The following is a 17,015-nucleotide window of genomic DNA, read 5'->3' on the forward strand; positions in this document are numbered from 1 at the left end:
AATGGCAGAAGGAAGTTGATGCAATAGAAAGATCCCTCTACACTGTCGGTCTTGGCTTTGAGGATGAAAAGGTGGAATCAAACAAGCAAGTTGTGACAATTGAGCCTACGGTGAGTGTTCCGCCAGATCGAGTTGCAAGTGCTAAATACAGTGACAATTTGAAGCAACCCTCGATCGAAGAGGGATCTTTAGTGCGTCACATTGAAGAACCCTCAGTCCAAGTCAAGGAGGATCAACCAGATAAGGTGAATTGGCGTCCCATAGGGTATGTCAAAAAGTCGCGCCGTAGCCTAAACATCGCTCGACCGGGTGAGAAACCACCCAACCAAGCGTTAGGTCAACGGTCCTAGTTCTTGTACTTGGCAAGAAGGTAGTGCGGGACCTGGATAAACCAGCGCTTTGCGGGAGGCAACACATATTTCTTGTTTTCTAGACTAGTTTTTCTCTTATTTTACTTGATTTTTATTTTTATTTTTTTAGAGACCTTTTGCGAGTGTTTTTGTACAGGTATAGATTTGACAGGTACGGAGACTTAACAAAACAAGTTTAAAATAAAGAAGAGATCCGATTTGGGCACGGACCCGATTGGGCGAGGCTCGCCCGATCGGGCGCGCTAGTAAAGAAAATTCCAGCTTTATTTTCGCTCGATCGTGCGCGCAAGTGAGGTTGGAAATCAAGCTATTTTCGCCCGATCGGGCAAAATTTTTGAAAAATCGAGTAAGGAAAAAAGATATTTCGGGCGAGCAAAGGGCGAAAATTCCCTTCGCATTCGCGCCCGATCGGGCGCACACTAAAACTTTCAGAACAAACTATTTTTTCCCGATTGGGCACGCCACTTTTTGGCAGACCTAATACTTTCTTTTCTTCCTCTTCTTTTCTCACTTTCTCCTTAATTCATCTACTTCTTCATCACTTTCTCTCTCCAAAACCCCCATTTTCATACCTTCAAATTCTACTTCTTTTCAAGATCTTTTCTAATTCTTCCATCCAAACTCAAAATTTTTTACATATTCTTAATCCTCTCATCTTTCCCTTCTATCTACACTAAATTTCTACCACTTTTTCTCAAATTTTTCCAAAACCCTAAGAGAGAGAAAGCTTCAAATTCCACCATTTCTCATAAAAAATGGCCTCCAAAAGATCTTGAACCGTAAGGGGTGAAAGCTCAAGGCAACAACAACCACCATTGGTTGACCCGGAGCTGCAAATTCCGGGATGGAGCGAGGTGGTGATAACCTCACAAGAACAACGGCAAAGGATGCTCAACCTCATCTAGAGGCAGGTGATTCCTACACGATTTGTTCATCATTCTACGCTTTCTAGATTAGGAATCGATAAACCGGTAGAAAAATTGTTTAAGGGTATTGGAATGAGTTGTTTATTTCAATTGCATTATGATACTTATGACTATTTAACTTCCCACATGCCTCAGAAGCTTTCTATGCTCGATAAAATTTTCCAGTTTCGCGCGGTGTTATTTCGGTCCTAGTTGTGAAAGATATTTCTCAAATTTCCTACGTGTAAAATCCTATGTTTTTAACTCATTACGGATGGTCTTTCTAATGAGATCTTTTTTATGCATATGACAATAATGTTAATCAAAATTACGCACATGAAATACTTAGAACGTTTCAAGTCTCATCCACTCATTCTAAATCATTGCCGAAACAAATTCAGGAATTAAAATAGAAATCCTCCCCAGTGGAGTCGCCAAAAGCTGTAGGGAATAATTTCAAGCGTTAATACCCAAGCTTGAACCCCACTGTGATCATACACTAAAGTACAGTGGCGTCCAAAAAGGGAAGAAGATAGAGCAAAAGAGTCGCCAACAAGTTTTAGGAACTTGTAAACCGTTCACAGGGTGAAGGTTACATCCCTTAACGATCCAAGAGATCGTCAACTCCATAAGGTCTAGAACCAAATAAGGGTTCGGGGATGAAGGTACAAATCTAATCTAAAAGAGATTGAACCTGCCCTAATAATAGGCCTCTACTTTATTTAGATCGTATTCATGTGCGGTTTCTGATTAACATGCAATCAATAGGATTAACCCTAAACCTGTTTATCTATGTTAGTTTAATATTAATGCACAAATAAACTATTATTGGCGATCACTTGAAATTATAATCATATTAACCCTAAACAAGATTATTAATTATCTTATTAAGCGTGATTACAAGTACCAAATTCCCTTAAACATGCATAAAAGGTGTGATCAAGAAATAACAATAAAATATCATCAAGCAACATAATAAATAATAATCATCAATCATAAAAATAATCATCATAACAATTATAAAAATTATAATCATAAATCATAAAAATAATCATTATAATAACAATAATAATATTCATAATCATGTTCATGTTAATATTAAAGCATAATAAAAATAGCAAGATCCTAGGCATGATACTAAAAAGATTAATAACAAATCCTAGCATGTCACTAAGCAATAAAAATCAAATCTTTAACCCTAATATGATACTAACAATCATCAATATTAGGAAGAACATAGAAAGCATCGTACTTTTAATCATACTTGATATTAAAATTATCCTAGACATGATACTAGGAATATCATAGTAACAATCTAAACATGATTTCTACATCATAACATCAATAAAAACCATTAAAGCACTTACTTTGATGCCTCGTACCTCTTTCTAATAACAAAATACACACATTAGTAACTTCAAGGAAAATAATAAACAAACAATCAAATTAAATAATTGAAAGAGAGATTTGGGACCAAACCCTCTGAAATTAAACCTTTCACTTCTAGGGCGAAGGCAACTTCGAATATGGCTAGATGTTTCTAGATCTTGTAAATGCGGAATTTTGTATGTAAAAGCAAGTTTTTGAGAAAGAGAAAAAGAGAGATAATTAAGGAAATCTTTATGAGAATTAGCGAATGAAAGAATAAGAATTGAAGAGAATGAGAGAGAATTGAAAACTGATTGTAGGTGAATGAAAACGGAGTTTTTAATATGTTATTTATAGAGAAAATCAGCCAAAAAGATAAATTAACAGAATAGAGTCCTGACGCAACAAAAACAGAGCTGGCGCCAACGCTGGCTAACTGGCGCCAGGGACCACGCCTAGCTCCAGGCGCCAATGCCTGGAGTCAGGCGTCAGGCCTGTTTTTGACGCGTTTTCGAAAGTCAGATAAGTTTTGCCGTAAAGGAGGATAAAATCGTATGTTTTCCTCAAAAATGCTCTTTGATCTTAATTAAAACTCTGAAAAGTCAACAAAAGTCAATTTATCAATGCTAATTTAATTAGGAATGAAAAGAACCTTCTAGAAGAATCTAGAAGACTAAAACCATTCCTAATTGCATAAGGAATGATAAATCATATTAGGCCCTCCCCTAGATCATTGGGCCGCATATAAGACTCAAACCGGGCCATAACTTCCTCAATATTCATCGGAATTGGGCTTATAATATATCGTTGGAAAGCTCTTGTCAAGCCCCATCCAACTACATTACTATTGGACCCATATAATGGACTAACCAAACTGGATTAGCTTTTTTCTTAAAATAAGTTTTCAAAAACAGAGAGAAGAGAAAAGAAATTAAAACTATCCGCAACACTAGACTTTCCACACTTTCGCTTCATTCGATTATGATTCAACGCGAAAGGTACTCATCACTGGGTTTGGTTTTGGGGATACAAAAATGGGTGTCTACAGAAGCCCCCACTTTGATTGAGTTTTGGAGAAACACAAGTTTCGAAAACGAAAGTCAAATTATTGATAGGGACGGAGAATGATTCAGAACGTTCTGCGATCCTAAATCACTCTTGTAACGCCGATACCTACAAACTAGCGTTAGTTAAACAGATAAAAGAGTTAAGAAACGCGTATCTTGCACCGTTGAGCACACGTCTCTGAAAGTAACCGGTTATTGCCGCTTCACTGTTTTTTTGATGACCTCCTACAAGCTAGAGAATGTCATCCCGCTTGAAAACCGCTACGCCCGTAACTGCTTCCAATATAGAAGATTGCTTCGCCTGAACTATCCTCTCCGCATTGACAATATTCCACGTCCAAGGGAATACTATCGAAGATTATTTCTCTTGAAACAATCCTCATCTGCGTTGATAATATTCCACGTCCAAGGGAATACTATCGAAGATTGCTTCTCTTGAAACAATCCTCATCCGCATTGATAATATTCCACGTCCAAGGAAATACTATCGAAGATTATTTCTCTCGAAACAATCTCCTCCGCATTATGACCATCTTCCACGCCTAAGGGAACACGATCGAAGACAACTTCGCCTGAAATTACCTTCAGTTGTTTATGACAACTTTTCGCAAGCTAGGGAATGTCGTCGAAGATATCCTCACTTGAAGCCATCCTCATTTGATGCGATAATTTTCCAAAGGAAATTACCGAAGATCTCCGCTTGTCGATCTTTAAAAGCTCTCTTGAACTTTGCTCTCGCTATGCCTGTATGTCGGCGCTTTCGTTGCTTTGAACCAGTACGTCGGTGCCCTTTTGCGAATGAACCAGTATGCTGGTGCCTTTTGCGTATGAACCACTATATCAGTGACTTTTGCGAATGAACCAGTATGTCGGCGCCTTTTGTCAATGAGCCAATGCATAGGCACTATAAGCTAAGTGAGACGATCTTTCATCAGGTTGATCACTTTATGAAATCAATCCGATTACTAAAAATCATGTCAAATTGCTTAGAGGGGCTAACTGGCGTACCAAGGAACCCGAAAAAATGTTGCAAGAAGATAGAACAACCCCAACGAGTGGTTGAGTGTTCTGGTGCTGCGAGGTTGTTTGAGCATGTCAGAGAGAACTAGTCCCCTTTGGTGATCTTGCACGACCCCTAGTCGATGCTGTGTAGAGGAGCTACTGCCGTTGTTAGCTCCTAGCTCCAGTTCCTGTACCGGCTAAGAATGTGACGGTACGCCTTTTCGGCTCTTATCTTTAAGTAGCCCCCAAGTAATGCTTCACAGACTTGGTTTTGCTTTATCAGGACGATACTGCTGAGTTCGTGCCACCTCGTATGTCTATCCACTACAAAGGGACATATAGGCCGATTGGGGAGATGATTTCCTCGGCCGCGCTTCATAGACCGGTCGATATCTCGCCACCAGACTCGAGTAAGCTCATTTATTTGCAAATTTTGTCCACATATATTATGCATGTTTACTGACTTATTTCTTTGTCAGCTCTTGCGCGAAGTGATTTGTACCTGTGCTTTTTATTATTTGACTTTGTATAGAACTTTGCCTGTTAGTTAAACTCATTTTTAGACATATTTTGTATATACATACTTATTATGAGTTTAATTATGTTTGCTATTATTATGTGCATGTTTGTGTGTGCAAGAAAAGTGTGACAAACAATTTTGCGCAAAAATTCCGTCATTTTTATTATTGATGGAGGGTATCCGACTCTCTTCCCCAAAAAAAGAAAAATGAAAAAAGGAAAAATCAAATAAAATCTTGTGTGTATAACAAATTTTTGAAATTAATCTAAATAAAATACAAAAAGAATAAGATAATAATAATATAATAACTATATTAATTAAACAAAGTTTAGAAAAGATAATTGGGGCCGTAAAGTCATTAGTCGAATCGGATTAAGGTAAAAACGCAATTTAAGAAAGCGCGGATGACGTGGCATATTGGCGCCAGTTGGCGCCACGCAATTGGGTGGAGCGCTAGGCGCTACACTTGGCGTGTGGCGCCAAGCCTTGGCCTCTGGCGCCAATAACGGAGTCTGACGCCAATTGGCGCTGTTTCCGTATTTCATCCTGATTAAAACTGCTCGTAAATCGTGCATAAATAGCCCCCTGCCTCAGCCGAATCTTTCATAATTCCAGCGAATAAAATAATTCTTGACCTTAGAAAAATAATATCATGTCTCTAGTCACCAAAACTTTCACCCAATACACCCATGAATGGTGTCGATCTCTTAATGCTAGAGACAGAAAATAATTAGATTTGTTTCACTTGGGGGGAATTTATGGCATAAAAGGGGTAGATCTTGACTTAGATTTCATTCATACCGCTCTAGAATTTTAGAATGTTGATACTCATTGCTTTAGAATAGGGTATGATGAGATTAGCCCTTTGCCAGAAGAATTTGGTGCTATTTTAGGTTTCCCTGCGATAGACCTCATAGTAATCCCTAGAGTTGATGCATATTATTACAAGGATTTTGAACGCTTCTTCAATTTACAAGAAAGGGATTTATAAAAAATAGTAGATGGAAACATGGTTAATTTAAAAGAATTTGCACTCCATTATTTTGATAAGCCTCTTTCTGAATCTTTTCATATATATAGAAGAAGGGCTTTCTTATTTTGCATGCTTAATCAATTTTTTCTTAGTAGTGGTAAAAATAATGAAGGTCAATCAATTATAACCACCGTACTAGAACAAATTGAATCAGGAAGAAATCCAATGCCATTGATAGTTGGAGAGACTATGATTAGTCTTGATGAATTGAAAAGGAACCCAAAAGCACCTTTTTGCGGCTCTCCAATTTTATTACAGGTAGAAAAATAATATTTTTAATTATAGAAATCAAAAAATATATTTTTGTATTGTAATAATAATTTATTTTCATTGCAATTTTTACAGATGTGGCTAATGTAAAGGATAGAATTAATTAGCCCTCCGGACAATATCGAGAAGTACACTCCCAATTGCTTCGTAAGAAGGAAGAAACGCTTCCCTAAATTTGGGTGCCATGGGTGGAGAAAGGTCTTTGAATCTCGCAATTTTGCTATCAAGTGGGTCGTCTCATGGTGGAAAATAGAAAGGATGGTTGGTGTCAACAAGCAACCTTTCTGCCGTCTTCCAAGTTTGTCTCGTATGACTTATTATTATCCCTGCAGGATAAAAAGACAATATGGCTTGCTTCAGAATATTCCTTCCTGGGATCTTCGTCCACCCTATGAGTACCCTGTCTCTCAGGATGTAGATAGATTTGATGCTTATTGGAGTTCTAGACCTTTATGGGAAGTGATTGCCCAAAAGGTTCCTCCTTCTTTGCCCAATGATGCGAAGAAGTGGTTGCTGAAGAAACCTTCGAAGGATTCAAAGAAAAATCAGGGTAGAACTGACGTGAAGAGTCGTCTAGGTGACAGGGTGATTCCCGCCAAGGAACGCTTAGGTGAAAGAATTGAATTCAAAATACCTGCAATGCCTAGGAAGAAAAGTACTACCAAAGATAAAGGAAAAACACTAGTGGAAAAAGCCTATCCGTAACGGGCAAAAATAAGCTTTTCGTAACGGGCAGCGGGCGTTACAAATACCGCCGTTACGGATAGAAATATTATTCGTAACGGCCACTTGTCCGTTACGAATAACTAGTTATTTTTAACGGGCAGGTTAAGTGCCCGTTACGAATAGCCAGGTATTTGTAACGGGCAGGTTAAGTGCTCGTTAAGAATAATCAGGTATTTGTAACAGACAAGTTGACTGCTCGTTACGAATAGCCAGGTATTTGTAACGGACATGTTGACTACCAGTTACAAATAGCCATTATTTGTAACGGACACTTTGACTGCCCGTTACGAATAATGTCTTGAAAAATCAAAATATTAGGGGTATTTGTAACATGCACAAAAGGTGCTTGTTACAAATACCCCTTTTCCTTTTCCATTGACATTTCAAATTATCATTAATAATAATTAACTAATAAAAACCCAAATACTGATTTCCATGCCACAAAGGCACACAAATATTATCAAAATATGGCACATCAAATTTTAAATTTACATCTCAAAAAATTTGTAACTGTCTCTAATCTATTCTCCGCATCTGAGGCAAGCTCCAGCGTCATTTCAACTTGAACTTCCAATTGTTGCCCACTGCCCTCTCGACTGATTTACATCAGCAGATGGACCAACACCAGCATTTCCTTCAACATCACTTTGTTCACAAGTCCCACTGCCCTCTCGACTGATTTACATCTCATTTGCAGACTCATTTTGTTGAGCATCATCTAGGATCTCATTTGCAAGCTCATTCTGTACTTTAGCACTATCAAGAACCTCAATCTGAGGATCATTTGGTACATGAGTATTGTCAATGCCCTCATTTGTGCTGTTAGCCTGAGTTTGATCATCTCTAAAACTATGAGGACTGTTTTCCAAAGAACTACCAGATAGGTCACTTGCTTGAACTTGAATGATGTCTAATCTGGATAGAAAACCTCTCCTATATATTACATGAGATTAGGACAATAATACATAATATGATACAGAGAAAGATATTAGGAAATGGCTGCCTAATATCTAGGACAAAGCATAAAAAAACAAAATAAAAATAAAAAAAGGTAAAAGTAACAGATCAATACACATCACATACAGATGTTTGACTGATATGTCCCCCAATTATAATTTACTCTGCACCCAATAATTCAATCAGCAGCTTTTCTCCACTTAAAAATAGTACACCAAAATTCAAAAATTGCAAACCACAGCCAGTGTTCATTTATCATGGGCTTTCACAGATACTTAAGGTCAAAAAAATCATGAACCTAAAGTCCTTAACTAACTGAGCAAAACTCACAAGAATATATGATGAACTCAAATCTATTTCCCACCAACCCGCTTTTTACTTTTATAATTACTCCTTGAATAAAAGTAATGTTGCAAAGTGACTATTTTGTCTTAGGACTAATACATCTAATCTTTGCTTCAAGCATGACTATATATAACCTACATTATTGAACTCATGCTCGTTAAAACATCCCAATCGAATCTACGTGGGGAAAACCAAGAGGTAGAATTCGACCTCACGTCTTGGGGTAAGGGTCCTAAGGGACCATAGTGGGCATAGTCCATACCCCATGAAAGTGCCAATTATGCAAAATATTTATGAACAAATGCATTGATTAAGCACGTAAGCTGGGAAATTGACCACATAACACACTACAGAGTAGTCACTTTCTGGACTGTAGTATATCACCATGTTGTGGTCTAGTCTAACCGTCTAACAACACATTCACACATATGATACAGTAATATATAGCATTATATAACAACTGAAAAGCCATTTAAGCACTATAACCATGGAATGATGGATGCCACTGGCTAGAGTTGTGCCCACTGCAAGCTGCAACACAAGCTTCTTGCATTACTGATAGCGGAATATCCTTGTTGCAGATGTTTGCAAAGGCCCGCATATGTTTCATCCCGTATTGAGTTAAGGTCCCACATTCTTTCTCAAACACCCGAACCTGAAGATATGAAAGTTTTCACAGTTCATTAAGTTCAAAATAACAGAAATTTAGCTACATGTCCTGTTAATATGAAATCAACCAAGAATACAAATTTAATTAATTACCATTGATTTCAAGCAATCCCAAACATCCACAAGCGGCATTCCACGGCTTGGCTTTGCGCGTAGGACCGAAGGACCATTGTTTAGTCCAAATAAAAGTTTTCCGATCAACTCAATGCTACTGTCAAGGTGGCTTCTGTGCTTCATAGTCTCAGTTATCTCTTTAAGAATCTTATGCTTCTCCTCAGGTTCCTCCTTTGATCTTTCATACTGTAAGAGAAGTTGGTGATTATTGAGTAATGACAGACATAGATTATAGATACAAGTCCAAGATTCAGAATTGACCAATTTATGTAAGTTAAACATCTTTTGATCTAAAATGAAATGTAACATATAAAAAAAAAACAATTTTTTTATGAAATCAATTACTAAAAATTTCCCAAGCCTGTGGGATAGGTTAACGATTGCACTGTTGAGTATACATATTTTAGGTTCAAGGATAGCAGACTTATAAGAAAAAAAGGGCACAATAAAAGGGCACAAGCAACAACATGGGTGACAAGAAGGGAACAAATGTATCTAAAAACTCTGAAGGCTACCTAAAAGAACAAATGCCTTCGTCCTCCTCATGTGCATAATAAAAAGTCATGAAACACTACTCATAGTTGCAAATCAATACTCAGATTCATTGACATACCAGGAATTATGGAACTATCACACATTTCCTAACCAAATCAACTAGTCAAGCACTATATTCACAAGTAGTTGGACAAAATTGACGCATGTTTAGGAATCCAAACAATTAGACTTCAAATCATGACCAAAAAAATCCACAATATTCATCATCAAATACCAAGAATCAAAACAATTTTCTCAAGTATGGGGCACAGGGAAGTATGATTTACAATTCATTGGAACGTATTTTTGAATTTTTTATTTTTTCAATTTTTTTGTATTTTTAAAATATAAGAAAGCAATAAAAAACTACACTAGGAAAGCAAATAAAAACTATACTAGAAAGCAAATAAAGAGAGAAAAGGAAGAGAATTTCCAAGGTGAAAGAACACCGGGTGAGTGTTGAATGGGGGATTGGTGAGGTTGTGGTGAGGGGTGAGGTGGTTGAACCTCACCTTGACCATCTAACTCGAAAGTATAAGAGGGCTTCCCCGTCTCAAATTTGGTCAAGGCGGGGTTGGGTAAGGTAAAGGCTTGGTCCCTCCTACCCGATTGTCGGTGGACAATCCACCAAGTATCACTCCCCACCGGTTGTACCCAATTCAAGCTCCCGAAATAGGGTAGGTCCATTAGGTACGATCCCACAACTTTTCTATGGCCATCGGGGTTCCAACCTAAGTGTTTCCTAGCTATATGGGTCACTACCCCCCAAAGTAAATAGGCGCTCTAGACCTACAAGCCTCGGCCGCATTGGCCGCCCTTTGAAAATGGTTGGCTATCCTATGGGGTATGTTTAATTTTTCAGCAGTGGGAATGATGTAGGATGCCAAAAGTTCCAATTCATCTCTCTGAACATTTTCCGGTTCATGCCTCCCAAAAATGGTAAGGCCGACAAATATTTGCCAAAGTTTGGGGACGGGATGTTGAATCCACGTCCCTTTGGCATGTTGGAGGTTCACTAAATCCTCCCCTGTTAACCTCTTATATACCACGGCGGTGTGGTCTTGAGAGAGTTCAATAGGCTTGTCCGATTTTAAGTCAAACAACTTTCCAAATTCTTTTAAAGTTAGTCTCACATCGTTGTTCAACAATCGAAATTGTACATGAGTGATAAGTGCATTCATTTTAATAACATTAAAACTTGAGATAAATTCCAATGTTAAATAATCATAAGTATCGTGGCACATTTGAAAAAAACCACTCAAGCCTATGCCCTTAACAAATTTTCTACGTATTTATCAAGACCTAGCCTAGCTAATGTAGGATGATGAATGAAACGGGTAGAAATTACCTGACGATCGATGAGGTTGATCATCCGAACCCGTTGCTCCTCCGAGGTGATTACAACCTCCTCCCATCCCGCAATTTGAAGGTCCAGGTTGGTTGTTGGTTGTGGTGCACTTGAGCTCTCACCCCTTTGATTCCTTGAACGCTTGGAGGCCATAGTCTTTGAAAATGGTGGAAAAATTGAGGATTCTCTCTCTTAGGGTTTGAGAAAAGTTGATAGAAAGTTGGGGAAAATTAGTATAGATTGTAGAGGAAGGTGAGGGGAGATGGAATATGTAAGAACTTTTTATTTTGGATGGAAGAATTAGGGAAGATCTTGGATTGAAGTGTAAGTTTAAGGTTTGAAAATGGAGGTTTTAGAGAGAGAAAGTGAATGAAGAAGATGAAATAAGGAGAAAATGAGGAAAGAAAGAGGAGAAAAGAAAATAAAGGGGGGACGGCCTGAAGGCGCGCACGATCGGGCGAGCCTCGCCCGATCGGGCGAAAGTGCGGAATTCCAATTCTCAGGTTGCGCGCCTGATCGGGCGAGCTCTACCCAATCGGGCGCGAACGCGAACGAAATATTCGCCCTTTGCTCGCCCGATCGGGCGAGCTTCGCGAGACATATCTTTTTCTTTTACTCGATTTTCCAAAAAAATTGCCCGATCGGGCAAGCTTCGCCCGATCGGGCGAAAATTGCTCCTGAATCCAACTGTGCTTGCGCGCCCGATCGGGTTGTTTCGCCTGATCGGGCGAATTTAGTTCCGAATTTTAACTCGCTTTCGCGCCCGATCGGGCAACGTCGCCTGATCGGGCGAAATTGCTGCTGAATTCTGGGTAGCTTGCGCACCTTGTCACCACCTTGAAGCTCATGTTGGAAGTGGAGTTAGAAGAGTCTCCTCCACATCTCTAATGGTAGCACCTTCATGATACAATTTCAACCTTTGGCCATTCACCTTGAATTCTTCACCTTTGTCATTCACCAACTCTACCGAACAAAATTTGTTCACCTTTGTGACAGTGAAGGGACCGGACCATCTAGACTTCAACATTCCTGGGAAAATCTTCAATCTAGAATTAAAGAGAAGAACCTTATCGCCCGCTGCAAACTCTCTTGGTAGGATCCTCTTGTCATGCCACTTCTTGGTCTTCTCCTTGTAGATCCGCGCACTATCATATGCCGACAATCTAAACTCATCCAACTCATTGAGTTGGAGGAGTCTCTTCTTACCCGCGGCCTTAGAATCCATATTAAGCTCTTTGATCGCCCAAAAAGCTTTGTACTTCAATTCTACGGGTTGATGACATGCCTTACCATAGACCAATCTATAAGGTGAAGTACCAATCGGTGTCTTAAATGCTGTTCGGTATGCCCAAAGTGTGTCATCAAGCTTCATGCTCCAATCTTTCCTTGACTTGGATACTACCTTTTCTAGGATCGCCTTGATTTCCCTATTAGAGACCTCAACTTGACCACTAGTTTGGGGGTGGTAACTAAGCCCTGTTATGTGATATACGCCATACTTCTTGAGGAGGTTATCCAATTGTCTTTCATGGAAGTGGGTACCCCCATCACTAATAATAGCTCGTGGAACACCAAACCTGGGAAATATGATCTTCTTGAAGAGCTTAATGACTACCTTGGAATCATTTGTCGGTGAAGCTATGGCTTCTACCCATTTGGACACATAATCTACGGCGAAAAGTATGTAACAATTCCCATTGGAAGATGGGAACGGTCCCATATAATCGATACCCCAAACATCAAATATTTCGACTTCGAGAATCCCAGTTTGGGGCATCTCATGCCTCCGCGAAATGTTGCCAGTCCTCTGGCAAGAGTAACAAGCCTGCACAAAAGTACCACCCACTATATAATTAGCAAAATCGGCGTACCAAGGGTGATTCTCTACAACTGCATATAGGTTGTCATCAGAGAAAGAATCATCTATAGGTAAAGAATCCTTACCCTCATCATACCTGATACGTGACAAGTGGTCTGCCACCACGTTCTCTGCTCCCTTTTTATCTTTTATTTCAATGCTGAAATCTTGGAGCAAGAGAACCCAACGAAGTAGCCTTGGCTTTGATTCCGCCTTGGCTATCAAGTATTTCAATGCTGCATGATCAGTAAAAACAATGACTTTAGAACCAACTAGATATGATCTAAATTTTTCTAAAGCATAAATAACAGCAAGGAACTCCTTTTCTGCGGTGGCATAGTTGACTTGGGCTTCATCTAAGGTTTTTCTAGCATAATAAATAGCATGCAAAACCTTATCCTACCTCTGTCCGAGCACGTCTCCTAGTGCAAAGTCACTTGCATCATACATGATCTCGAAAGGAAGGTTCTAATCTGGAGCACATATGATGGGTGCCGATATCAAGGCCTGCTTAATCCTGTTAAAAGACTCAAGACACTCGTCAGTAAAATTAAATGGGGCATCCTTGAGCAAAAGCTGTGTTAGTGGTTTAGCAATTTTAGAAAAATCTTTGATAAAACGGCGATAAAACCCCGCATGACCCAAGAAGCTTCTAACTCCCTTAACATTGACTGGGGGAGGTAATTGCTCAATCACTGATATTTTAGCTTTGTCTACTTGTATGCCCTTATCAGATATAATATGGCCAAGGACTACTCCCTCTGTCACCATAAAGTGAAATTTCTCCCAATTAAGTACTAAGTTGCACTCTTCACATCTTTTCAAAATTTTAGCGAGATTAATTAAGCATGAATCAAATGAAGAACCATATACGCTAAAATCATCCATAAAGACCTCCATAATAGACTCTATGAAATCAGAAAAAATGCTAATCATACAACGTTGCAAGGTAGCAGGTGCATTACATAAACCAAAGGGCATTCTACAATATGCAAAAGTGCCATATGTTTCGGGGTTTTCTGATGTCCTGCGGGAGAGTTACAATTCCGAGACTGGAACCGGACGCCTGTACCTGCAAAATAACGGAGACTCATGTGAGCTCCGCCTCCAACGGTCAAGTTAGTACATGATTAAGGAGTAATTAATGCGGAAATTAAAGTAATAAGGTCTCTCTAGGTGAGAGTGTTTAATGTAGGTAATCTGCTTTGTTAGCGAGATCAGCCGGTTATTAGTGTGTTCCGTAATGTTTTTCGCGTGTTGTTTCTGTCCTCCCCCTTAATGAGGATTAAGGGAGGTATTTATAACCTTGGGAAACGTGCCCATCCTAGGTTTAGGTAAACCTAGGGCCGATTGGGCTTCCCTCGGAAGTTGGGCCTGGGTGGCCGGGTTCTCCATTAGGCATGGAGTATGCCACATGTCGTGACATAACAGGTCCAAGGTGGACGAATAAGCGCGTGCCACGTGGCAAGTCCTGACAGTTCCAACTAGGGGACACTTGGCAGGTCCTGATTGGCCCACGTGGCGCATTCCGATTGGTGGGAGCAAAATCCCCTAATCATTTGCCCCTCACAGGTGGCACGTGATTGGTCACGTGTTACCTGTGACAGGTGTCGCACTGTAACGGGCGACGGCCTGCTACAGGTGTCAGTCGGCGAAAGGACGAGAGATTTTCCCGCCCAAATTTTGAATTCTGAAAGTGACCCTTCGCCTTCTCACTTCGCCTATATAAGGGAGAGTTGTCTTGAGTCATTTTCACACTTTGAGAACTATTTGAGAAAATTCGGACCCCTGAACTTGCTCTGACATTTTGGACTTTTTCTGCCTACCGCCTGTTATGACAAGCCGACTACACAGGATTTTCAGAACTTCATCAAACGTCACTCGTTCAGGTAACTCAGTTCTCTTACTCTTAATTTTCTTTTTATTTTCTGAAATGGCACTACGGAAGCACACGACACGACCTAGGTTAGTGATCAGCCGGTCACCGGGGACGGCTGAATCTAGGACTAGGAGTGCCGCCTGCCCTTTTCCGGACCCATCTTTGCCCTTTATACAAAGTCCGACTGTATCTGTGTCTATGCAGAGCAGGATGGCCAGAACGAAAAAGACAGCTAGGATCTCAAATTCAGACGGCTCCTCCCACAGGGTGCCGATTAGTGAAACATCTGACCAGGCGCCAGATGTTGAAGTGAGACAAGGCGGCCTGGATGCCGGCAATTCTGTGGGGGGAGTCATAGTGACCCCTTCCAATTTAACAGTTAACAAATCTGCTCCTTTTCAAAGAGAGGAGGCGGGCCCCTCCGGGAGAGGGGAGGAGTCGTCCTCTTCAGACTCGTCCGAGGACGATTCCTCGTCAAGCTCTTCTGGCCATGCTTCTTTGGGTACAGAAGAGAAAAACAGCCGCCTGCAAGAGGCGAGACTTTCTCACACAGTTGAGAAGGGGGACAATTGGGCGGAACCATCCGCCTCTTACCGAGAGCTAAATACCCCCTACTATTGCACGGTACCTCGGGGCCGAATCACAGCCATGCAAGAGAAAGTGGAGAGCTTTATTGCCAACCACACCATGGGCCCCGATTTTCTAGTGTTTGTGCCGGATCCAGAAGACACAGTCGTCTGGCCGGCTGGTTCTAGTTACGAAAGCTCCTGCTTTGGCTGCTACGAGGCGGCCATCAAGGCAGGGCTTCGCTTCCCATTACATCCGACTGTTCAGCGGATTTTGGATGGGTATGAGTTGGGGTTATGGTAGTTAGCCCCAAACTCCTGGGTCAACGTACTCGGCTATGTGGCCGGGTGCGAACTGCACGGGGTGGAGCCGAGCTTCGAGGCTTTCGCCCACATGAACTATCTCAGCCGGACCCCTAAGTCAGGCGGTACCGGCTGGTATCAATTGACAAGCCACAAGGGCTACCTCATGACGAGAGGTAAAGCAAACAAGTGGAAGGACTGGCGGAGCACCTTCCTCATCATTGAGAGTTCTGACATTGAGCAGAACAAGCGCTTCAATAGGTGGAACAGGAATCCGCCCCTTCTTGCAGGCGGCCGTAGCATGCCGCCTGTTCCCCCCAAGGCTAAGAAAGAGATTCTTGACAAAGGACTCTTTAAAGTAGAGTCGAGGGTCGACTCTACTTCAGGGGTACGAGAGCAAGTACCCCTGCACTGCGTCCCGAGCTTCAAGTGGCTCTATGACGAGTACTTTTTGGCCGCCTGTGGCCTCAGCAGTCGGTGCTCAAGAGGTAGTCGGCCTGTCGAATACTCTGTTGTTTCATACATTTGTTGTTTATCTTTTATTAACTTTGCCGTTTGTTTTTGCAGCTGACGCCATGAGCAAAATCACCGCCTCCAAGACTGCGGCGGCCATGTTGCGGGCCTCTATTATGCAACAAGCTTCAGCCGACTCCCCCAAGAAGGGGGCACCCTTGGTGAGCTCCGAACCTTTCACCCTCTTTTTGGAGTGTTTATGCATATACTGACTGTTTTCTTCTGTTTTAGACGGGTGCTCCAAGAGCTTCCTCTTCCCAACAGCCGGACCCCAAGGCCCGGAAGACGACTGTTGGGAGCTCTCCTGGTTCTGCCAGGAAACAGGTGGCGGCTGAGAAACAACCGGCCACTTCTTCTAAAGCTCCAACTGGGCCGCCTAGAGGTATGAAGTTGTCCTTGTAAATTTTAGACTTGCTCCTTTTTTACTAAGTCTAATCCGTTTGTTTATGCTTGATGCAGCCGGCCCCCAGGGGCCTGACTTGGTAGAGATGGCCAAGTCTATGATCAGGGCAGTTCCTCCGGCTGAAAGGGAGGCGGTCAGGGGTGTCGGCACCCTTGACCTTGACGGGATTGCAGGGGTCCTTGCTGAGGTATACTTAGCATATTTTTGAGTATTTGAATTTTCTGGACGCCTGTTTTCTTTTTTGTTTGGAAACTGACGCCTGTT

At 41.0% G+C, this 17,015-nt stretch overlaps 1 pseudogene; it reads right to left on the minus strand.

The window, feature by feature from the left end:
- Positions 1-17,015, minus strand: part of LOC110686863 — a 66,857-nt pseudogene that overhangs the window by 36,271 nt on the left and 13,571 nt on the right.

The sequence above is a fragment of the Chenopodium quinoa genome, unplaced genomic scaffold, assembly GCF_001683475.1.
Source record: "Chenopodium quinoa cultivar QQ74 unplaced genomic scaffold, ASM168347v1, whole genome shotgun sequence".
NCBI classification, from domain to species: domain Eukaryota; kingdom Viridiplantae; phylum Streptophyta; class Magnoliopsida; order Caryophyllales; family Amaranthaceae; genus Chenopodium; species Chenopodium quinoa.